Raw genomic sequence first — 25,387 nt, forward strand, 5'->3', positions numbered from 1 at the left:
TATATCCTGCAATAGAAGACTGTATTTCCACCAGTTTATATCACTGCAATGGGATATTTTAAGAGAATAAGTAGGTTTGATGGGCCTTAGTTATCTCATATATTTGTTATTATGAAGAATGGATTTTGATGAAATAATGTTTCATTTTTATAAATCAAGCATTGTAGCAGTGGTCATGTAATGCAACACTGTCCCATATACTTTTCAAGAACTGAAATTGTTAATTTAGATTTGTTTTCCTTGGGCTAAAATTAAATTTTATTTCCTTACTGCCTTTATTTTACACTTAGCAGGGTCCACTAGCATGAATGGATTTGCTTCTAGTTTTAGGACCAGGAGAGAGGTATGCACATCCACTGCATATTAGGTAGTTTGGGAGTTGAAGCAAAGCTTTTTTTTTTTTTCTTCTTTTTTTCCCCCACAAAGGCTTGATTCTTGATTAACTCACTGAGTTAATTTCAGAATGTAATGTCAGATGTAAACAAGTGAAGCCAGAAATCCTAGGACAGGTGAGAATGGAACAAAAAGAAAAGGGGTGGTGATTGTGGAAGCCCCAAAAGAAGCAGTTGATAAGAAAGGTGGTGATTAATTTGAGGCACTGCTATTGTATCATGACTGACAGCCTGAACCTGAAGAAAGTACGTAAGAGAAACCTGTGCCTCCTCCCATGAATTTGACCTCAGGTAACATGTTCCTTTAAGATGTTCAGCACTTCACAGCACTGCGTATTCCCGGGCGGAGGGGTGACTGGTTGCCCTGTAGTCGCCTTGGTTGGGACGTGCCCTGTTAGGCCTGCCAGAGGTGCCAGGGACAAAGTACACTATAAGGGCAACGTTCCAGCCAGACACGAGCTGCCCTTTACTGAGAAGTAATAAAGATCTGTTCATTGTAAACAAAGGAAATTACTTGGGATGCTTTGAATAGTTAAGTGTTGGGAGGTTCAAATGCTTCCCACAAGGAACCAGCTGAGCTAGTAGATCTTCCCAGGAGGAAGTTCAGTCTTGTCCCAGGATATGTAAGCTGCCCCAGACTGAATCTGTGGATCCTTGGGGCGAAGGCTCTTGACAAGGAGTGCTGAGGGAGAAGTTTTCTTGGTTTCCTTTGTCTTGTGCATCTGCATATGAGCCAGGGGTACCTGTACTGTGACTTGATGAGATGTGGGTGTAACTGAGCTAGCTTAGTATTGGTGACAGTGAGATTGGACTGGACGTTGTGTGGCCTCTCCGTGAACATATACCCACTTTTTGAAGTGAGATTGTGATAGAACCATGAAACCAATCCTCTACACGACAGTACATTTTAAAATCAGAGATGTGCTTACAAAACTGTGAAGGTGAACTGTGTTCCTTGTGAGTGCCCACCAGCAATACTCTTAGGGTCGAAGGCAACACTTCCTTCATCAGAGGATTACTGGCCTGCCAAGCGCAGCAGATTCAGCAAACAGTGTAGTAAGCTCAAGGGTCTTGGCTGTAACATAACTACCATGCCACTTAGCCCAGAATTGTGATTAACCACCCTCTGCATTCTTCTGCGGAGCAGATGTTGCTTAAATTTTTTATTTGAGGTCTTGACTTATTTAGTGTTGGATTCCTGTGAGGCCTCGCACTTGCATTATCATGTTTTTAAGTGCTGCTTTATGTAGAGGACATCCTGCATTTCTGCTTTCTAGACAAACAGCAACCTACATGCAAACACCTAATTCTGACATTCCTTTCTCCTGATGGGTTTTCTTTGCTGACTTCCTATTCTTGTAGGATACGTAGATGGCACTCCTGAAGCACAGAAAATTTGACAGAGAAGCAAATTATCTATCACTGAAGTACAGTAATCACTCTTATTAGTTAGAGAATTATTTATTAACTGTTTTACAGATGTATCCTGAAGAGAGGACTTCTTTTCAGAGGAACATCAAAACATGCAGGCATGTCTGAAAGAAGTGATTAATGAGGAGAGCAAAAAAGGAAATTTCAGGGCATGCTAAAAGATGTGAGTAAAACTACAGTGCTGTAACTCAGCTGGTATGAATGTAATTTCACCAGTATGCACATTTGCTTAGTGAGGTGTTGCACTCTTACTGAAAATAATAATCAAAGATTGTGGAAAGTTTTAATTTCATAGAATCCTAGAATGGTTTGGGTTGGAAGGGACCTTAAAGATCATCTAGTTCCAACCCCCCCTGCTGCGGGCCATTTCTTTTAAAAGAATTTGAGACAGTGTGTTTTCCATGAGATTAGGGGAAGTTATGATAATACTGACTGATGAATTTGATAGATTGTCACACAAGGATCAAATCAAGCTGAAAGAAATTTAAGTTATAGCTGCCATGTGGACTATGACAGCTGTCGCTGCAGTGAGGGGTGATCCAAATGGTTTGACTTCAAACCCTTTCATTTTCCTGCTCACTTGGATCTATTCAGACAATTTCAGGTCATCTTCTCTGCTGATCTTCCACAATTAGCTGTTACAGAAATTTTGGAGTGAATTTTACAGAGGGAACAACATTCCCACTGCCAGAATATTCTAGTTTTGTTCCTCAGTATTGTAAAAGGGCTGTGGAGGAATCCCTGGAGAAAAGATCTATTGTCCCCATGGCATTTCTTTAAGAAAAATATGAATTTGTTCATTTACAAGATTTTAATGAAGTTGCCTATTTTTTCAGCATTTGTATCATAAATAAAGCAAGCGTGATGAGGCTTTGGGCAACCTGGTCTAGTGGAGGGTGTCCCTGCCCATGGCAGGGGGGTTGTAACTAGATGATCGTTGAGGTCCCTTCCAACCCAAACCGTTCTAGGATTCTATGATTTACATGCAAAATGTCATGATGCTCTCATTGGTAGCCATGAGCAGACATTGCTAGTTCAGTTTTGCAAAATATTTATCTGTCTGCATAGCATTCTGCAAAATCTTTAAGAAAAAGAGAAAAATGAAAAATTAATGCTTGATTTGGGTTTTAACATAATTCAAATTCTTTCTAGCTTTCTCCAGAAAAATCTTTAGTTAAATAGATGCAAATATTGAAAAGCTACTGTATAGCACAACAAAGGTTTACAACTCTAATTCTATGATGAAATGTGTAATATTTAGAAAAAATTCCTTGCATATATTCTCACAAAAAGCATGAAACGGGGAAGAAATCTTACTATTAAATGTGGAAAATGTAATGGGCTGAGATGTTACACTGGAGTTGGAACATTGTATGAAAAAAACAGTTTAGCTGAAAGTTTACAAAGAGCTGAAATGCTGAAAGTTGATGTTAACCATTTCCTCCAGACGATACTATGGATCACTGAAAAGGCTGCAGGTCTTCTTTTAGATGAAGTATATATCACCAAATTTCAGATGTGTACAATTACAGTCAATCCACCAGTCTATAATGAAAATAAACCTGGCTAGCAGACACTTAACAAAATAACTATACTATAGGTATTTTCCCTAAATAGAAACTAGATGATTGCAGAAATCAAAATTCTGGGGCATTATTTGGAAGCAATACAGAAGTGAAAGGCATCCGTACTGTTTCTGTGATCCAGTAACCCAGTTAGGAGTGACATATACAAATGACCTATTTGTGCTGAAGACTATTATTCAGTTCCCTTTCGAGTGCTGTATTACTGCATCTATACTATTCTTTGTTTCTGGGCCAGTATACAGCAAGATTAAGTATAGAAGAAAACATAACGAATGTGTATTGACATCTTTGTGAAATAATGATAGGAGAGATGCAGATTCTATCATCAAACACATAATTGAAATGGACAGTTCAATGAACTTGAGTCTTGAGGTGTCTTGGAACAATTTTGGGAGATTTTGCTTTCTTCCAGAATCATTCCACTGTTCATCATTGTCCATCTGGAGAGGACAGGAGTACTATGAAAAAGTGAACAGAACTTTTGCAGGAACCATGTTCATATCTCTACTAGGAAAAGAGATTGTCACAGAATGTTCAAAAGCACATTTCTGCCTGATTTTCATGTTATTAGTGAAACTAAAATAGTTATTCTAGTTATATTTCTAATAATCATTATAAGGAATGGGCCAGATGCCTGTTACCAGGCTATTTTTGTAGCTCTCAAAATGGAGCTTTAAGTGGGTGCAAATTACCTCCATAACTTAACAGATGTGAGTATACGCATCCCGTTATTAGAAGCATTTAAAGGAAAGGTTGATGGAGAAGCACTTGCACTGGCAGAGCTCACTGCAAATATATTATTCCCAAACTTTTACTTTTCTTCCCCCTTCTAGGAAACAGTGGAGAGAATTTGATGCTAATGAAAGGCTGATTTCACAGCACTGGAGACTAGAATTCTGTTTACACAGTGAACAGCTTTGGTGAGTATTTCTCTCACAATTCAGTCAACATGCCTCTGTTTGAATTGCGAGTCTGTGTGGAATCTCTGTTCACAGCCCTTAAGTCCTTATTTAGCTTTTACTCAAAACTTTCTCAAACAGGCTAAGATCAAATTCAGCTGAAATTCTCTTGTTTAATATTTGAGTGAAAAATTCAGTAGCCTCTACTTCATCTCGCAAGATTTTTGAGCATCCACTGCAGCTGCCAGCAAGGATCATGCCCATAACAGTGGCAGTTAGCATTGTCAACGTTGGCTGGCTTGAAATTCCCAGGTCCTTTTTATCTGGGCTCTGAACCAGCTGTTAAGGGGCAGTGATTTCTGGCAAGTTGTGATGAGCTGGAATTAAAGTCAAGTCATCCTGTTTTCAAATCCGCGTACATTCTCCTACACTCCGACTCCCACATATGTACACATTTTTGAAGAAATCTCTGTTTGCAGTAGAAATAGTTTGCAGCAGCAAGGAATAGTTAATCAAAGGCAGCACTCACTTAGGCCACACATAAATGGGTCAAATTGCAGCTTGAGGTGCCTTCTCCTGACTCTGACCCTTGTGCAGAGACATTCACGGCATGGATAGCTGCTGCTAGAGCTGTCTGCACTAGTTCCTTGGCTCTCATTCCTGCAAAGCTGCCAGGTGCAGAAAGAAGTACATGGTGTAACTCTGACCTTGTCTATGTAGCAGTGAGCCAGAGGTTTCCCTTTTAAGTCACTGTGCACAGAAAGGGAATCAGAAGGGCATGTTAGAGTGTAAGTTTGCATTTATTTGTAGGTGTGGTAGACCTTGGTGTACTTAGCCGGAATCCCACCAAATAATAGCTGTGAGACATGATCTCTGCAGTGTAGTCTAGGGTGCAGCTGAGGTCATCTAGACTCATGTCTGTCCCCATTTGAAGCTGATCAGAATATGAGAGAACAGAAAATAACACACAATTGTTATCAGCATTTTTCCTATCTTTGTCAATCGACGATTCAAAATGCAGCAATGTTGACTAGCACTGCTCTTATTGCCTACTGGAAAACAACCTTATGTAGCCAAACTGTTTGTGGGTGGTTGAAGGTGAAAGAGGTTTCTAACAGTTCATTCTTGTCTTCCCTGTCATGTGTATAGAAATGCACATCCAGCTGTCCCAAATGGGACTACTTCCCCTCAGAAATTTTGGATAGTGGTGGCAGTGGGGCATTACTAAAGAATAGCTGCAGTACTTCAGAAGTATTGCATCCAGTCCTTGCTTGCAAGCTACAGTTTCTGTGTGCACTCTGCTGTGCTGACCACATCATTCCAAGAAGCAATTTCACCATCTATTGATGAGGATTATAAAGCTTTCCCTTCCTTGCAGACAGGAATTAATTCATGTCTGGAAGTTTTGATATCCAGTGGCGGGAAGGATACAGAACCACAGATCTTCATTAATGTTGCTGCAGATGGAAGTTGCATATTTGAAGGTGTAACATACGAATTGGTATGCCTGTAGAGTTGCAGGGAAGTGGCAATCAGAGGAAATTCTCTTCTATGAAAGATGACTAGAACCTGAGGACATTTTCCCAGATGAGCTGGTGTTACATACGGTCTTGAAAGACAGAGTTCTAGAAATCCAGAGATTATTTGTAGCGTGCTACCAGGGCTGTTGTTTTCAAATAGATTTTCCAAAGCTAACAAATATGAGATTAAAAGTCCCGTATTGGGAATATTCCCATGATTCCAACTAATACAAACATACATGGATGCAGCGTAGACCTTGGTATGGCTAGCAGAGATAATGGCAGTGAACCGTGCAGACTGGGGACTCAGATGATACTGTAATTCACATTGAATTTGAAGATGCTGTGCTTGTCAGGCTAATCGTATTGTTCAATGTCAGGGCAACGGTCTATGTAGGCTCCAGTCACCACAGCTTTTCTAGTCTGGATACTGGAAGATGAGAAGACCTACTCGAGTGAGTCAGTCGTGTGAACTTCCACTGAAAACATGAATGTTTAATTTTAGATTTTTTTGAACTCCGGAAGTGAACTCAGGAATGCTACTTCTGCATTTTAAGTCTCCAGTGAACCAGGTCCTGAGGTTTTGATTCAGTCCTTATTCATGTCTGATTCAGTCAGACTCCCACAGAATTTGGTGAGAAAAAATGGGTGGTAATCTGTCATAAAAATTACTCAGGATACAATGTGTGCATGTGCCACAGTTTAAGATGTCTTCTTTTTAAACAAACTACGCAAGTCCATGTAACTCTTGAGACACTATGAAACAGTATGAAGGTATTTCAGGGAGTACTGACCACTCAGCATACATTGCTTTTATTCCTCACGCACTAGGGCTTAAAACTCAGGTAAAAGACAGGTAGAATCCGGCTTTGGAGAGGTCAAAAAGACTTTCTGGCTGGTACAGCAAATGTCTATGGAAGAGAGGCATTATGATTATGCCACTTTGTCCTTAGGACCTCCTGCAAGTACCCGTAAGGGCTGTGGGAATTAATGCAAGGAAGCGCTAGAGCATCAAAGAGCCCCCAGTAGCAAGGGTGGATGTGTTACAGTACGATAGCAGAGATGCGTAGATGAGCAGCCATCCCTGCTTCCAATCTCATCCCTCAACAGTGGCAAGATTTCATCCTGGAGGACCCCTAGGGAGATAACAGCAGTTTGGAAGGAGAGGCCAAGCTGAAGCCCTGTGAGAACATTATGATCTGTGGATGCAGATCATGACATAAGTCTGTTTTAACTCATGACATTTGGCGATGGGACATTACTTCTGTCCCTTCACTAGTTAAATGTTGCAGCCACCTCTTACCTCCTCTCTTGCCATGCATCTGTTAACTGTCTGTTTTTCTTCTCTGTTTCCCATGTTAATCTCTCCAGCAGTGTCACTCATCTGTGTTCATCTTTCTTCCACCTCCTGACTCCCACATGCTTGGTCCTTCTTACTCCATTCTCCTTTCCGTTTACATTTTGCCATTACATGCCATTAGAGATCTCAGCATAAATACAGAGGTAAATACACTTTCAATAGTGTGTCACTCTGTTCTTTCTCTCTGCTTGTTTTATCTCCTTTCACCTTTGGAAGGTTGTGGAGAATTTGAAGGATGTGCTTGTGCAGTCCAGGAGTAACGGGGGATGTTGGAGAGAATGAGAGGTTTGTCTTTACCCCTCTGACAGATTAAGGGTTGTTTTCTTCTTTTTGAGGCAGTTGGCAGGCATGATCTTTGAGTGGATGAAGTGCTGGAAAATGTATAAAGGGTGACACTGAACTAGCGTTATAGTTAAAAGTCATTCTTACTAGACTTGCTTTATGTTTAAATTTCGTGATAACATAATTCAGTTTAGCAGCTTTGAAAATTGCTTACACCGCTGCTTTCTGCTGTATTCAGCAGAGGTGAGTGTATGTATACCTGAGGAGCCCCCAAGTGCACGCTGAGAAAAGAGCAGGGATATATTTATTGTACATTGTGAGGTGAAGAAGGAAGTGGGAGCAGCTACCTTCTGGACATGTCCACCTTATGTCTGAATCGATTTCCACATAGAATTTCACCTGAGATTTCGTTTTTCAAGATCATGCTGATCATAAGTATCTGCAATCTTTATACTACAGTCCCTCCTGTTCTGACAAGAATGGGAAAGAGTTTGGGGTACATATTTCTCTCCTTAAGTGTCACTTTCCTGCTTTTTATCTTTTCCCCTTTCTGGCGCCAATATAGTATTAAGTTGCAATGGATCATGACCTTAAAGAGAAGGAGTAAAATAAGCTGGCTCCTGACTGAAATTATGGGTGTGCAGCATTCTCTCCCACACATTCTGTCTGTGCTATTTATTTCTTCTTTCAGGATTTATGCTTATTAGCACTGATTCCTCCTGTTGCTGTTTTCAGCTCCAGCTGCTCCCATCTGTACATAGTGATGCTACTCTGTGCAATGCTACTTCTGCTACAGCAAATTTTATTGCAATTAAATTCCCAGGTGAGAAATACACAAGAGAGAAGGACTTGGAGCAGACACACAAGGAGATCTTAAGTGTTCCAAAAAACTCCTGAAAGCTCTTAGAGATTGCCTTTTTTACAGCAAACACTGACACAAGACTGACAAATACTTGACAAGAACAACTCCACAGACCACCTGGAAGTGCCTATGGACCGCTGATGGTCTACAAAGAATTTAGATAACTTTACTGTTTACTGATTACTGCAAATGAGGAAGAATTATTAAGTTAGAGTCTGAGTGAATTGTATTTATTTCTGATAGAACAGTTTAAAAAAAAAGTTGTAGGGTGTTTTTCACATATATATACCTTCATCCAATTAAAGCGTTTCATGTATTAGGCATTTAAGTTAGCCTTAGTTTAATAACATGACTTAGAATATCATTTGAGATCAAAGGCGCATAGTCTTTGAGTCTTTTATCATCTCCTTCAATCTCTTCAAAACCTTGTCAGTGCTTTAGCATTCTTTTATGGCTAGGTTAAAACACATGCAGAAATATCCAAGGTTACTTTCCGTAATGAAGTATAAAAAAAGTAACAGGGTGGCCTAAAAGTAGATGAGAGACCATAAGATTCCTTGTTAAAAATAATAAACACACTGAATCATTAAGAAAGCCTATGTAAGCTCATAAAGTTGAGATTAGACAAGAAAAACGCTGACTGAATCACAGTGGCAAGTATTTCATCTCCCCAGAGGTCAGGGGATATTTTAAAAAGAACAGTGTTTTTTCCTCCTTATTAAGACCATTGTCTCTGTGTTGCTGCTTATGCTGAGTCCTTTCTGACAGCATTCAGTTCCTTCTACCCACGAAACTACTGTGTTATGGAATGTAAGGCCTCATAGAGGTTATCAGTCTTTATCTGCATGACTGATAAGGTGTAAGAATATCTGGGTTTCTTCCTGTATGAAAAAGTATTTCATTTGTATTTACCTGTGTCAAAGCATCCTCTCAGTGTTGGTGGTCACATGGAGATCTCCTCAGGTACAAAGACACCAGCCTGTTCAGTAGAATTATGTATGATGTATGGCATGAACTGCAGCTGATGGGCAGTAACAAGCATGAATACAGAAGCAGGATTATAAGTAATTACCTGTGTAATCACAGAAGAGGCAGGAAAAGCTCTGCTCGATTCAAGGTTGTGGTGAGAGGCAGAATATTTGATCTGCCTTTAACTTTCATGCTGCTGTTATGTGTTTTAACTCTTCCCATGCGCAACTGATGTTTTAGTTAGGAAGAATGTTAGTGTGACAGCGTGTCCTCTCTTGGAGAGGAGAAGGTGACATGAGGCAAACAGCTGTTAAATATATTTTGATAGAGATCACGTAGATTTAGCCTGTCAGACAAGACTTAATCTCTGAATGAAAGCTTGAGGGCATCCAAGCCAAAAACCTTCTCCTTTTAGGCACCATTTCCTTGCTGTTATCATTTCATGCTTAACACTTATTATCTGCTGCCGTCAGCAACTCACCAACCTAAAAAAAATTAAGCTTCTAAGAGCAAGAATTGTGGCCCCAGATCCAACCTCGATCCAAGCATTTTATGTATCCCATGTGTTGACCTCACCACATAGAGAGGTTTCTTCATAGTCCATGACAGGAGGTGGGAGCAGGGATGTCCATAGGGTTGTGTTTATTCATCCTTGGGACTCAAATGAGCCCAAAGGCAACTAGGGCAAGTTCTGTGAGATGCCTGAAAGCCTTCAGGCCGGGAAATATGCATATCCAGGTTTAAATGCTATCATTCTCTGCTCTTCTTCCCATTCTCACAAGAGATTCAGCTCAGGCCTAAGGTTTGCACCTGTAGCATGTGAAGCTTCTCTAAAAAGATGAGAAAAAAGCCCGTACCAGTGAATAGTGGGTATTGTGCCAAAAGGTAGAGGAGACTCCATCAGACAAAGGTCAGTGTGTTGCTGAAAAAAGGCCCAGAAAATTACCTTTCCCATCCACTTATCCAGAAGAATGAAAAGACACCAAGAGAAACAAACAAAAATACACAAAAAAATGTTGATTTTAAACAAATTTCTTGTACTATCCAGGCTTATTTCAGTTCTTGTTTATACTTGGTTTGCCACTCTGTTCTGGGTTCCCAAGAGGAGGGAGTCCATCGAGAAGTTCTGGCAGTTGCACTTTGCTTTAGGAACTGAAAGACGTAAGAGGTCTCACAGACATTTCTGGGACACCTTGGTTTGAGACATACATCCCCTGGGCATCTCTGATCTCCTGCTGAGCCCCAAAGGCAATGGGAAGCTGCTTTCCCTTGTCAGAGCCTTTGGGGTGGGGAGGGAAGAGAGATCCTTATTGACATTGTTCTCTTGAAACAAAGGAGAGTGCATTTAAAACAAATACTTTTTTATATTACTAAACTCCCCCAACGGCCTTCAGAACTTGCACAACACAGGCATCTCTGATTTGGCAGGGATGATTTTTTAAGAATTGACTTCACAAATTGGTTTTGTTTTGCTCTTGCTATGGGGTGAACAGTATGAATGCCACAGCAACACAAAAGAAAACACGCCTTCAGCCAAATTCTCATCTCACAGCCCTGCAAACCCACTCAAGCCAACTCAGCAGCAGCAGCAGAACTGAGAGAAAATGTTTTAACTCCGCAGATCCCTGAAGTATATGCACTGTTGGCAGGATTAGGAAGACAGAGAGTGGTTTGCTGAACTAAGCACAGAGGGGCCAGGCACCAGGCTAAGTCTTGCTGCACTTCTACAAGTTGTGTTGCACTGCAAACAAAAACTGAGTTGGTAGGTTCCCCAGTGATTTACCACCATGTCACCCAACAATAGGCAGAGCTATTCTGCTGGTCTGTATGGTAAATAAGGTAAAAGAAAACATCAGGGGATCCTTTATTCAAGATAACCTGCAATCTAAGTAAATATGTCACAATAAGTGGATCATAATATCACCCCTGAGACACAGGGATTAGGAAGTAACTCAGCCTTTGCTCTTGATTTCTTTGAGTGAGCTGGAATCTGAATGTGGATGCAGAAAACATATTGAGTGTCACATTTTTACCAGTAAGTAACTGAAAGGGAGGGTAATAGTAACCAGAAGATGCAATGCCTCATCCTTGTTATAATCAGATGAAAAGATGGCTAGGGTTAGACTCCTCAGCATCCAAAAAAAGCATTATGTGTGGTCCCTAATCTTGCCATTCCGTACTAGGGATTTTCCCTGATACCTAACTTTGTGTAATGAGGCTATGAGGAGTTAGATCTGTTGGTCACTCTATACCAACCTTGTAGAAGCTTGATTTTTGTTGCTTTGAAAATTCAAGTACAGGAGTGAGAGTTGGGGGTAAATACAATCACTGACTGTCATCAAACTATCAGTGAAGATACTACACGCACACAATGTGGAGTAAACCCCACATGGTGATGACAAACTGACCTCAGGGGAAACCCACATCAGAACAGCTGGAGCCAGGCTTTAGGCTACAGGTTGAGAAACAAGTATAGAAGTTCTTTCTTTTGCCACTCATCTTAATTATGTGTTTGGAGGTCACAGAAGCATCAAAGAAACTACGCCCTGTTAAAGCATCTTTAATAAAGCAGCAGCTGACAGTCTTGCTGAATTTAACTTGTGTATTTGTTTTGCTTCTTGTCCTGCGTGCTGTGATGAAAACCACCAATGCATTTCATTATTGCCTATACAAAAACAATGATTCACCCTTAGCTGCTTTGACTTCTTGCTGCAACAGAGATGGAGAGGGATCTGAGTTTAAGTATGGGTTTTGTGTACAAGAGGGAAGGGAGAAATCTGACCCAAAAGTGTGAGCTACGGAAAATGAGAATAATTAGGAAGACGTAGTTTTATATGTTTAGTCATAAATAACTGGCCAATTTCTTTACGTTTTGTTATTATATGCTGTCTCTTGTGGTATCTGGGCACAGCATGCGTAAGAATAATCTGTAACACTTAACGCACAGCCAGCTGTGGCACATTGCTCGCTGCTAAACTAAGCTAAGCAGGAAAGACGTGAGAGCTGTAAAAAAACAACCCACAGCTTTTACCTTCCTAAAGCCTCTTTTCAAAGTCAGTGAACATAAACTTTATCCTTGGACCTGTGAGTTAACCCCAGCTCAGGTGGACTCTGTGAACGAGACAGTGTGACTTGCAGTTTGTGCAAAGATCACCCAATTTGTTCAAACAAGTGTTTGCATTTGGCTATTAGTGTATTAATATGGGAAAGTAGCTCCCTCTAGTGATAAGAAACATTCATAATTTCCATCTGTCCAATGCAAATGCTGTCGAATAACAAAAAGCTTGGAAGTTGTGACACTGATTCCACAAATGCACACATAGCGTATTCAGAGATCCATTGACTTACGTAGGTTGCTTTCATGAGCTTGCTTAAATGACTTACTGAACTGGAACCCAAGAGTTCACGCTCTCTGTTGCTAATTAGCACAGTACTACAGCGCATATGGAATTTTAAAAATAACTTAAAATGGAATTTTAATTGTATTAACATTAGGACAAAAATCTTTAATGCTTTTTGTACTTTCTATTTTCTTGTGTTTTCATGAACTCACTTCCCTAGTTTTACTCCCTCACACTGCAAAAGTAACCACTAAAGTTTTGTTCGTTTGCTCGCTCAGTGTGTTGCTGAGGTTAAAATTGCCTATAATTACCATTCCTCCTTTTCCACGGAGCACAGAGCCTAATCTGTACTCTTAGGAGCACTGTAAAACCTTTGAGGACTTCATGCTGAAAGGTGCTGTGCATTCTGCTTGGCTCCAGCAAAGCAGCTAGATGCTGCTTGATTTTGTCATCTGCTTGACTTTAAGCACATAAAGAATCTGGATGTGATTAATAATAATAATCATGGAAAGAGTGGTGATCTTTTTTCCAGGATCATTTTCCCCTTATGCAGAAAATCCTAGCTATTCTTAAAATACCCCTTAATGCTGATATTTAGTGGCATTTATTTAAACCTCTCTGAGGCTTCAAAAATAATTTGCACACTCAGTTTCACCCTGGAACATTTTAAACTCAAGTCAATACCACTTGTAAGGAATAGGTAAGTTTATGCATGAAACCTTTTGGTTTTATTGTAGTTTTTTTTTTCCTATTTGCTTGTGGTTTTCTGCTGTAAGTCATGGTATGAACTTGTGTTTTTATAGAAATGACGTTCACTCTACATTAAATTTTAAATTTCTTCTCTTTTACATGCATAGATTTAAATGATGGCATGATTTTGTGAGCAATACTTGTATACTCTTTCTCTGTGATGAAGGTGATGCCTTTTGTCTTGTTTTTATCACTGGCATAACAAGAGTTATGGCTGCTGGTGGTACATGAGAAAAATATTCTGCTGTCAGGCCCTTTCTCTGTGTCCTGTCATGAATACTGATGGCATTGTATCTGAAAAAAGTGGCTGGCTGAAACCCACAGGAACTGATCAGTACTTGGCCTAGTTTCTTCCAAGTCAAAGCAGTTTTTTCATACTGTGTGTATTTATTAGCAGTCCTTTAAAGCATCATTAGTCTTTGCTGTGATTGCTGCTCTACTACTGTTGCATGCCAGTTGATTATTCACTGGTAAACAGCAGGGAGATCTGCAGGAAAAACATGATCAAACACCCACTCTGGAAAATATAGACAGGAAATACTTAAATTGAGCGGACACTGAGAAAGAAGGCATTTTACCTCATACTGTGTCAAAATGTCATTTTTATTTCATTATGTAAAGCCAAACAGAAAACAAGAAGTATGTGGTAAAATCACTCAAACCACTTGACATTAGCCATACTGATAACTAGTACGCATTCTAGAGGAAGCACTTAAGTAATTACATTGAATTTAATAGGATGAAAATTAACAGTGATTGAAGTTTAGTCTGAAAATGAGTATACCTCATTCATTACAGTAATATGATTTGTTAAGCAATAAGGGGAAAAATCTAGTTGCTATGTCAATCTAATGAATATATTAGTTAATTAATTACTGAACTAAGCTGGGGAGAGAGCATGCATATGGCTCTGCTGACATCACTTCCACCATTTCTTCAGCCAACTTTTACTAATCCATCACATGTGCTACTTTTTACACTGCTGCTGAGAGAAGAGTTTCTATATTTTCCCATCAACAACTTAGTGCAATGTGAAAGTCGCTTTTACCCATATCCCTTTGTACGGAAATAGCAGTGTGTTTAGGCCAACCAGTTGATCTAAGCAGCTTTTTAAGCTTGATTGATTGCTACTTGTCATTTTTCAAAGTGGTTCCTTCCCTCCAGCCCTTTGAAGTAAAACTTCTTTATTGACTATACATCTAGGCTTTGGGGCATTCACATGACTTCACAGGCAGTTGTTCCGTTTCTCTTGGCTGTATCATGTGAAAGGATTTTTTAACTGGAGAGATTCAGGATGTCAGATGACCATGGTCAATTGGAAGTCTGCACTTGGAAAATTAACGTGTCTCAATTAGGAAAGTTTTGTTAACATGACTATTAGCAGTGTTTGATTTCCAAGCTAGTTACCAGCTTCAGACCTCAGTCGAGACTGGAGGATTTCATTTAAGAAAAAGCTGTCTCTATGAAGAAATGCACCTAACTCTTTGCTCTTCCCTTACTCAGCCAGATCTGTTCAGCCCGATTTTACCATTTAATCATGAAAAGGAATGTGAACTCCATGTATCCAGTGGTGGTATAAGACCTTAGTTGGGGTTTCTCTCACCCCTGTGAAAGGGTGACTAAGAGCAGAACCTGGCTTTTTTAGCACAGGGCATGTGAGCAAGATGTTTGTTTTGTGTGTCATATCTACTTATTTTTCAATGTACATGCAGTTATCTAACATACTTCTGGCACCAGACTTTCTGCTCAAAGCAGCTAAGTCAGAACTCAAGAGGTATTTAGAGAGGAAAAGTTATATCAGCAGTATAAATTTACAGGTAATTAAGAGAGATAAAAAAAAAAAACAGAAAAGCAAGTTGGAAAATGAGCCCATATTCTGTGCCAGTAGTCCTGGCAATGCATAAAGAAAAGGATGAACGTTGCAATAACCTGATGCTCACCAGCTACCACACTAGGAAAGAAATCCAAACAAATTGAAAAATGGCCCGTTGTTCATCTTCTCACACCTCAGCCACTATCCGGAATGTATACCGTTCACCTGTGTCCCTTCTCCCTGTGCTGGAAAAGAGATGGCTCTGTAGTGCCTAAACTTGTAGGCAAGTAATAGCTTGATAACAAATCCAGAGTAGTTCAAGGTTACACTTCATAAAGGAAAATCCTTCAGTATTCTCAATGACAACTTGCCAAATGCTTCCCTCCATCCATAATTTTTGCCTCTTTTTTTTTTTATTTCCTAAGTAAATTCAGTTAAGTTAAGGAGTAAGGATTTCCCTATTTTGAAAAGTCTCATTGCCTCTTCCATATTCTGTTATAATTAGTTCAAGACTATATCAAACTCTTTCTTGAGAGGAAACCTTTCTTTGGCTTCAGGCATCTTGGCTCCACTTCCCTGAAATCTTTTAACAGCATTATATCTCTTGACAGGATACAGGTTTCTAATTGATTGCTTCATGCATTAGTATTGCAAGATAGCAAGTCTAAAAGCTGTTTTCTGGCATTAGTGCATGTACTGAGGAGCTTTTTACAAAGATTGGGTTCCTTGATTTCGGTGGCTGAACTTTGGCTACAAAAGTTGTTTTGATGTTCTCACTCTGCTTTTAGGGACATTATCCTATGTTTGAGAAGATAAAAGTAGAACAAAACGGCTCAGTATTGTCAAGAAAAACTAAACTTGATATATCATGACTGAACAAAGCAGAAGGAAAATATGCTTATATCTCACTAACCCTCCCATGATCTCCAGCTTTTTGGCAGAGAGGTAACTGTATGCAATGAAGATTAATGTTTCTTTGATTGCTCTGTTTTAACCTTTGCTTAGAAATATACTGGGCTTTCTTTTCAGAATATGAAATCAACCTTGCTGTCTGAAGACAGTGAAATTTTACACAACCGAAAATGAGAAGACAGATATGAATTATGCATCCCTGAACCAGTTATAAAAAGCAACAAATAAGGTGCATATGAGTAGCATGAAAGGTAAAGTTCTTAAATGGTGTCATAAAAGACATTGTAAAGCTTTGATTTTCTTCCTTTTATCATACTAGAACTTCCTCTGTTCTGTCTGAACAATCACATTTGAAATCCCCCCCAAAATACAGATGTTCAGACAGATTTGAGAATGAGTAATGAAAATTTATTAATGTTGGCTTATTGTAGAACGGTCAGCTTATTCTGAGTACTAGTTTGGAGCTTTAGTCAGTTCTGAGGCTTTCTAAATGAGTTAAGCTATAGGAGAAGACCACAAACACTCTTTTCATCTGCTATGTCCTTGTCATCAATAGTGGAAAAGTTTCATGCTTGTTACGGTGCTCTGTGGTCTCCTCTGAATTCAGCAGAAAGGTGTGATTTGTGAGAGGTGAGCAAAAGCATTTAATGCTCTTCATTCAGTGAACTGACCCTGAAATGTTTACTTTTGATCACAGCTTCCTTTGATAAGGAATTCTTTACAGAAACTGTGGCTTTAGTCACCCACTATCCCTGCTGTCCATGTCTATGTTTCCTTTGGTAGCAGTGCCTGCATGTGTGCAACAGCTCTACCATTTGTTGTCTTCATACTGAGTGGCACTAGAACATGCCGTTCACTGACCTTGCCACCCCAAGCCTTGTCTTCCCTCTGAAGCCAATGATGCAGTCTGTTACAAGGTAGTAGGAGTGGTGTACGCTCTGTTTGAGACTGCTGCTTGAGCTGCTATGACTGTTCTGCACCTTGTTTTTGCGTTGCTGAACACTGGGGGACACTGCTTGCTTGCCTCTTTCCAGCTGCACTATTGAACACACAATACATATTGTTTCTCTTAAACTCAAGGACCTGAATTCATGATTATTCCTCCAGGTAGTCCACAACTTCTAAAACTGGATTCAAAGGAGGCAGAATTCTGCACAGTATGATTTTAGTTCATTCTTATTAATAAAATGAATGGGTCAAAGATCGGATGAAATCATGTTGCAGTGATGCTAATGTGAAGCTAGCACTTAGTTTCCTGTAGGAAACACTACTGGAGTATCAGAATTTAGCAGCTGTATACCTAGACCAGATCCAGGGATGTAAGAGTAAGCTGTATTTGTCACCTGTATGTATGCAGTTAACCAGCTGTACCATACCACTTGTACCTAGTGCTTAAGGCACAAGAGCTTTCTGCATAATAGACCAGGAGACCTTGTACTTTCAGTCATTGTTTTCAAACCAGACCATGCAGCTGGAGATAGAGCAGTCACGTTTCTTTCAAAGGACCTTAAGGTTCTGCCTTGAAGTGCAGAGCAACTGCGAAATGCAAAGAAGAAGAAAAGATAAGGTGCTGGCATAGTCTTGAATATGTTTTGGTATGTTAATAGGATTTCAATTACTAACTAAATGCATTGGAGCCAGTTGTGTCCAAAACCTCAGATCTTTTATGTGTAGGTTTGAATTCTTTTCCCCTCAGCTCACTTAAACCGTTCATGCCACCGCCAACTTTTTTTCTGTAGTTGAATTGTGTACCTACAATACACAAATAGCCAAAACTAAAGTTGCAGGGAAGGAGATTACATATGTGTGTATAAATTAGTGTAAATCTCCCTGGCTGATGAATCTACCCAATTTGCAGCAGATTATGGCTTGATTTTATAAGGAAAAGAAAGGACACTTCTACTTACCCTTACGTATGCTGCATAAAAGCAATGTATGACTGCCAGGAGCAACGAGTTTCACCCTGCACAAAGTGGATAGTGAATACACAGTTTCTCCCATGTAAGTTCTATATAGAAGACAAAAGATACTCAAGAAACTGTTAGTTAAACTCATAAGGTCACCTAGGACTGCAGCTAGTACTGTCATGTTACCAAGGCTGTAGACCCGTGTGTCCGTATGGTTACTGAAGGTCCAAGATTTGAGGGTTTGGGAAGGTTCCTTTGTTTCATGTCCAACACAATTTTTTTATTAGATCACTCCTGCCAGCATATCATTTTTATTCAAACAGAAACTGAATATGGGGTTGCATGTAAATAAGCAGCTGGATTCCTACATTTTATTCAAGATAAAAGCTATTTTTAGATCACCAGTGAGTCATTGCCCATGACATTTGAGGGAAGCAAGGGAGTGGGTAATAGCATGACTTTTATTGATACATGTTCTACTTGGTACTAAAAAGTGGAATGATTTCTCAGTTGATCGGCAAACTGTGCATAATGTAAATTATATTTCTTAGATTTCTTCTCTGGAGTAAATGGTGGATTGTGGGAGAAATGTCAAAAATTAGTGCAAGGAAACTCTTATCTCTGCGGTACATGTACGTCCACATTGACTTCTATTGTTCAAACATCATGGTGGATAAAAACTCAAATGGGACAAAGGCATAAATAGGAAACTGTGGGGGATACTATTGATGATTCAGCATAAAAAATCAGACATCTCACTTTGTTCTCAGTTGCTACCCTTCTTGCCATTTGCATGACAAGCAAGCAGTAGATGCTTGGATTCTATATCCACTTTTTTTTTTGGAAGCTTCTCAAATTGTTGTTTCATTCCAGAATGAAGAAACTGAGATGTAAAATTGACTAATAAGAATTCTGTAGAGGAGCAGCTGTTAACACCCCGCTGATGTAGGAAATTATACCTTTTGTCTCTTTGGCACAAAACTAATACAACTCTGCAACGGTGTTTTGCCCACCCTGCAGAAAAAGAGCACTGTGATGCTAACACAGACTGGCATCACGTGTGTTTTCTAGTACGAGCTCATACTCTGCAGCCTTAAGTGTAAATCCAGTTAAAGTCTTCGCAGCTATGTTTTCCCAAGTGAGGATAAGAATTGCCTGCTTTCAGAAGATGGCTTTTGGGAATGAACAGCTGAATTTTTCCTTAATGCTTTTAAAGATTATGGTCAGAACCAGCTGATGAACTTCACATAATTTTATCAAACTGTACCAGCTGAAAACTAAGTGAATATTAACAGATGGAGGCTGCTGAGCTTAGTTTCAGTTGTAGACATTTGCAGAAAATCTGAAAAGCATGCTTCTCAAAAAGTGCTGTGATTCTTTGAAGATTAACCTCTCTGAACAGTTCTAAGCACCAGCTACTGAACACTGCAGTAAAACCCTTTCGGGGAGGTACATTTCTGAGTGAAGATGTGATATTCCAAGTGCTCCCCACACTGAAAGCAGTGCAGATATCTTACAGCGTGTAGGACAAAGCGTATCTCAGGACTGCGTGCAGGTGCAACACAGGACATGGAGCGGTCTGGAGGCATTTCAGCCTCTCCCTGTCAGATGAGCTGGAACATACGTCGTGTTTAGCAGTTGTTGGAGACTGCCAGTCTGGTTGCTCGGCAGTTCCCTCTCCTCTCACACATCAGGTTGTTTGCAAAAGATGTCCAGGACAGACTCCCTTTGACAGAAGGGTGACAGTGTACATCGCCTTATTACCGTAAACCACAAAGCACCTGTAGTAATTTTTTTTTCCTAGCAATGCAAAGTCAAAACAGTGCTATCCCTTTGGGGTTTTTTCCCTGAAGAAAATGTACCAAAACCTGCAAATTAAGGGATTTAATTAAAATAAATTTTTATTAGTGTAAATAATAGTCAGTGTCAACCAGTAACCAGCACTATGCAAAGCCAGGTACTGCAGAACCCTGAGGACATCTTTCTAGTTGTACTTTTCTGAATGGAATTACTGTGTTAGTAAATGGGAGTATTTGTGCTCAGGAGCACACCAAAACAAATAAAGGAGTTTAGGAGGCCTTACACTTGCTTTTTTCTTAGATACAAAACGTGTATGTGTTGAGCTCCTTTTAGGAGACATGCTTTACTAAGCATTATGATAATTTAACCTCTGCAAATATTTGTCTTCCAAGTGGGTGGAAGCTCTGGAATTCAGGAATATCTTTGTGACCTATTACTTACAAAACAGGTAAGAAAAAATGAGACAGTATTGGAAAATCAGCGGGGACAAAATTGAGTAGAAGTAAAAATGTGCCCCCGTATTACGCTTACACTAATGTAAGCCCTACTTAGTGTGTTTGTGGTGATTTAGGGAGAGACTATACAATTTGCTCCTGTGCAGCTTGTGAACAGATGAGGAAAGGAAAAAATATCCATTATAATTACTTTAGTGTTTCCTATCCACCATATAAGGATAGTAAGTTTATTCTTGGCTTTGGAGAATGCAGTTTTATAAAGACAGTTGTGTCTGTATTTTTCTAGGAAGACAGTAAATAAGTGAAGTATCTTTCTTTCAGTTTTTCTTGGTGTGTTGGGGAAAATTTAATTTTTCTGATTTACGTTTTTCTGGGTAGTGAGATGAAAGGGTGCAGGCTGTAAGGATGGGAAGCATGACTGTGCAGCAGTTTGCCTCACAATGTGCAAATCTTAAGACAGCTGCTATCAAGGGAATAGTGTGAATTTCTCATTGATGTCAATCCTTTACGCATGTACATCATGCTGACGCATATGCCTTTCATTAAATAGACAAAATGGATCATTACTCTCCTTGCAGGTGAAGAGTTTTCTTCAAGCCCTGAGGTTGAAGATGAGTGTTCATTCATTTTCACTATAGATGTTCCTTCTGTTGTTTTAACTGTAACTTGTTTTGCAACTTCCAGTTGCTTTGGGAAAACATCTGCCATTTTCTCTGACTTCGAAAAGACACAAGCTTTTATTCTTTCAGCTTATGATATAATTGGTACTGGAATTTGTCTTAGTTCTTTTGTTTCTTTTTTGCTACTTGAATGTCTTGTTTCTCTTAAATGTCTTTATAACATTTATATGGACTAATATTTATTGTCTGCTTGTGACTGCATTACTTCAATTTATTATATAGCTGACACACAACACAATGAGTTACTGCTCTGATCATACAACTTAACCAAGTCTTTCACCAATACTGCGACAAAACTTGCCCTTTTTCATATTGACAGACGTGGTTTAGGGTAGTATAAGCTTATTCTCGATGAAATAAATGGCCTTTTTTTGACCCATAAAGTTTCTGAAATGACAAAAGGTAAATCTGGTTTAGCTACTCTGAAAATTCTAATTCTCCCCTTGTAGGCAGGGAAGGAAGGAGGACATGGGATAATTTTACCCCAAAACTCCTAGCTGAGAAAAAGCTTGCAGTAATCAGACAATATAAACGATGATATCCCAACACATTTTTTCTGACCTTCGTATTCTGTCCTGTTTTCTTTGCAAAACAGTGACAAATACTCTCAGGGAAATTTTCTGGGTTTGGAGCTAATTTGCTGTCTTTGAAAGAACAAAAATTTGATTGAAACAACCATTTTTGACACATCTGCATAGAGCCAAAAGTTCAAGTCTTTTGCACACTTTCTTGATGACACATTTTCATTACATGGGAGAATTGCCTTGTGTGTTTGGACAGAATCTCTGTACATGCAGATTGTATGGAAATGTAACTCCAAAACTGCCTCATCTTTCCTGGCACCCCATTCATTCCAACTGCCTGGTAAATCTTACTCTTATTTTAGGCTGTCTTTCTCTGTCTGCACAGCATTTATTCCATACAAATGAAAATAATAACCTTCCCTATTATTATGATTCTCTTCTGGAAGCATAATTACTGACTCAGATCTTTTCAAGAATGATATTAAAAGAAAAGCTACTTTGATCTGCTTAAAACTGTATAGCAGTTCCTTTCAAACGATGCAAAACCATTAAGAACGATATAAATACACAGCTACCATCGGATGGACTGCATGTCACCTGTACCTCACCTCTCCCCATGAGACAATTCTCCTCTAATTTCCTGCCGCCTCTTTCTAGAACACAGGACAGCAGAGGCAGTAGGGATGATCTTTAGGGCTGTTGCTGCCAGGGAGGGACAGCTTTCCAGGCATGCGTGTGCGTGTAAACACTTGCTAGTATGACCTTTGGGGTGTTCAGTATATTCAAAGCTATTGATCAAAAAAGGAAGAGAACAACTCTGGAAATTATACAAGAAGAGTTTCAAATGTACTTTGATTTTTTAGGATTTATTTTGTGTATATGAAAACAACAAATGAACTGGAACAATTTCTCCTCGGATGTCTTTTTCCCAGTAGATACTTTGCAGCACAGTACACTCCTATCAAAAATACTGAAGAGTTGCAGTAGTGACAGACTGCCTTATATGGTGGCACAGAATGAGCCCTAATTATCTCTTCCTTCTCCTGTAGTAAGAGATACACCATCTCACCCTAATATCTTTCATCTGCTAATACACTTTTTCTATATATTTAGGCATCACATTGCTTGTACCAATACTATGTGTGAATGGCCTATATTTTTGAGGGCTTTATTGTCTAGCGTCTAAATCCCTCACCTCTCACACAGTGCCACAGTGCATCTTCATTATTTCTTCACCAACTTCACTGAAAGGAATATAAAAATCTTTCAGCAGCTCTCAAATATATAAAGCTGTTAGGTCTTCTTATTGCCAAGTAATGCTTGGCTTAGCGTTAGACCTGAAAGGTACTGAGGAGTGTCTGCAAAGTGCGAAGTGTTCAGGGGGAGGCGGGGGGCAGAATATCTTGAGTACTCTCCGAAGGAGTTCTTAATACTTTCCTTTTGCTGGCAAATCACACCTCAGATACACTGTTTTATGTTGTTCTGTAGGGTTGGTATGCAAATAGCTAATTCCCAGGGTTATTGCTACGGTTACTAATTGCTAGTGATAAAGTATTTTCTGTCAATGAATGTTGAAGCCAAACTGCAGCCCAGCACTTTCGCTGACTGACTGTATTAGTGCAGCACAAAGCACAGCTTAATTTTGACCTGATTCACCTTGAATTGCTACCTAAATACAAGTATTAAATAATAAAAGTGGAGTACCTGTTAAAAGATAATGTATGATTTTGGTACCAGGAATGCATTGGATGACTCAGAATAATTTCAGTGAAGTTTGAGTGAGAAAATAATGTGTGCATGACAGTAAGCTGTGCCTTGCTCAGGCTTGAATATTGCACAGCTTCTCAGCACTAAGATCAAAAGAAAGTAACAAATAAAAAATAATGGCAGTTAATTTGGGTTGGGAAAGGCCCTTCATCACCTCATCAGGTGCTATCAGCATGTCCTTCAGGACTGCTTCACTCTTTTCTGAATAAGTTTACCGTGAATTTTTACATCAGAAAATAAACTGTGATTCTTAAAGATGTAATTATGTTGAGTAATCTGCGGGCAGCATAAACTCCAGTGGCAGGACTTGAGCTACTGTCATCCATTAATTTTGTACTTCATTAGATTGTTCTGCCAAGGAAGGAGCCAGACATTTTACGTAGATGGCTGAATGCTGCATTTATACGCCGTTGCACTGCAGATAGGCCAGAATGGAGTTGTATTTTGCCATGGTGTAATTCTGAAATAAGTCCAACAGGTTCTCTGTAGTTATTCTGGGTACGTGCTTCAGGTAGAATCTAACCCTGTATTTCTGCTTGATTCTGAGAAGGCTTCTCGGAGGCTGTTCTCAGAAGGCTGTAGAAGTTACTGAGCCATTCCTGAAAATTTAATGTAATCTTGAGTTCTTTTGAGCTCTTCAGTCTGACTAAAGACCCCAGAAAGTCCCAACTTGCAGAGCTGCAACACTGTGCATGAACTGTGCTCTCTCTCTGTTCTTTTATTAAAGAATTCGTTTTGTGAAGAAAAAAGGTAGTAGATGAAACAAAACAGATACCTGTGTGTATTTTGTGATATTACAGGCTTCTTGTGTCCTGCAGCTTTCTTAGCTTGTAGATTTGAAAATAATACTGGTACACCCTAAAAACAATTTTAGCCACCATTCTGTGTTTCCATCTCCTCTTTCATATAGATAACTTCCTTGCTAAAACACAGCTTGGTGCGCGGTGAAGAGCACGAACTCTTTTTGGCAGGCATGTAAGCAAACACTCAAATGCCTGCACCCAACCACTCGTATGCACTGGGACAGATCTTTTGCTGATTTGAATCACTGCAGTTCTGCTGACTCCTTTGGATCTTTGCAGATTGGTCAGGCAGGTTCTTCCTTTAGTTTGCATAAACCTAGCACACTTTGTTTTAAGTAAAAATCTGTGACTTGGTACGTCTTTCCTATACTGATGTAAGAGCTAAGCAGCATTATTCTAGGGTCTATTCTATTCCTGGTTCAACGCTTCTGTAAGATGTGAATCTCCTTAGATTTTTTTATACTAAATGAAACACAGCTCTTCCTCTTGATCATAAATTTGTGTTTCTGTGTTAGAGCTTCTCCTGAAGTTCTGTTAAAAAGCTACTCGGCAGTTTTTAAGTTGGCTGAAAAAATGCTATGGAAGAAGTTCATAAAAATGGACAACAATTGTTCAGAAAGCCTGTTTCTAAAGTCCACTGTGACTGATAGAAAAGATTTGTGTTACCTTTGAGAAGATTTGTGTTGTAAGGTTTCAACTGGCTCTTCTTGTAAGAGAAAGTAGTGCTAGGACAAGGGGTAATGCTTTAAACTAAAAGACGGGCAATGGAGATGGGATGGGAGGCAGAAATCCTTCCCTGTGAGGGTGCTGAGGCCCTGGCACAGGGTGCCCAGAGAAGCTGTGGCTGCCCCTGGCTCCCTGGCAGTGTTCAAGGCCAGGCTGGATGGGGCTTTGGGCAACCTGGGCTAGTGGAGGGTGTCCCTGCCCATGGCAGGGGTGGCACTGGATGGGCTGGGAGGTCCCTGCCCACCCAAACCAGGCTGGGGTTCTGTGATTATAATTTTCACGCAGAGTGAGTTTAAGGAAAAACTGTTATGAAAAGAGAAGGCTTGCTTTGTCTTAGAATGTCTATTAGTAACATCTCCTTCTGCTCTTCCATGTGTAAGATGAACTTACAGTGTAGGGGAGTCTGCATTCGGGAGAAGGCAGGAAATTCAGATGAAAGTCACAGCCAGAGCAGTGGAGTTACCACAAGAGCCATGGTGGATCTAGACAAAATATTTGACTTCGCCTGTAAAAGTTACCAATATTGGCCATATTTGAATCACCCCCAAATTAGCGATGAGGTGTGAGTTAACTGGAATGATCTTTGCATCTGTAGCCTTAGTCTGATA

At 39.7% G+C, this 25,387-nt stretch overlaps 1 long non-coding RNA gene across 2 annotated transcripts; it reads left to right on the forward strand.

Annotated features, from left to right (window-relative positions):
* Positions 1–1,895: 1,895 nt before the first annotated feature.
* LOC142602976 (uncharacterized) lies at positions 1,896–16,282 on the forward strand. Of its 2 annotated transcripts, none has more exons than XR_012836850.1 (3): positions 1,896–1,986; positions 4,243–4,329; positions 16,235–16,282. It is a non-coding gene; the product is annotated as an uncharacterized LOC142602976 (long non-coding RNA). The 2 variants fall into 2 exon arrangements; XR_012836849.1 differs by lacking the exon at positions 16,235–16,282 and adding an exon at positions 15,994–16,101.
* Positions 16,283–25,387: the final 9,105 nt, after the last annotated feature.

The sequence above is a fragment of the Balearica regulorum genome, chromosome 9 (assembly GCF_011004875.1).
Source record: "Balearica regulorum gibbericeps isolate bBalReg1 chromosome 9, bBalReg1.pri, whole genome shotgun sequence".
NCBI classification, from domain to species: Eukaryota; Metazoa; Chordata; class Aves; order Gruiformes; family Gruidae; genus Balearica; species Balearica regulorum.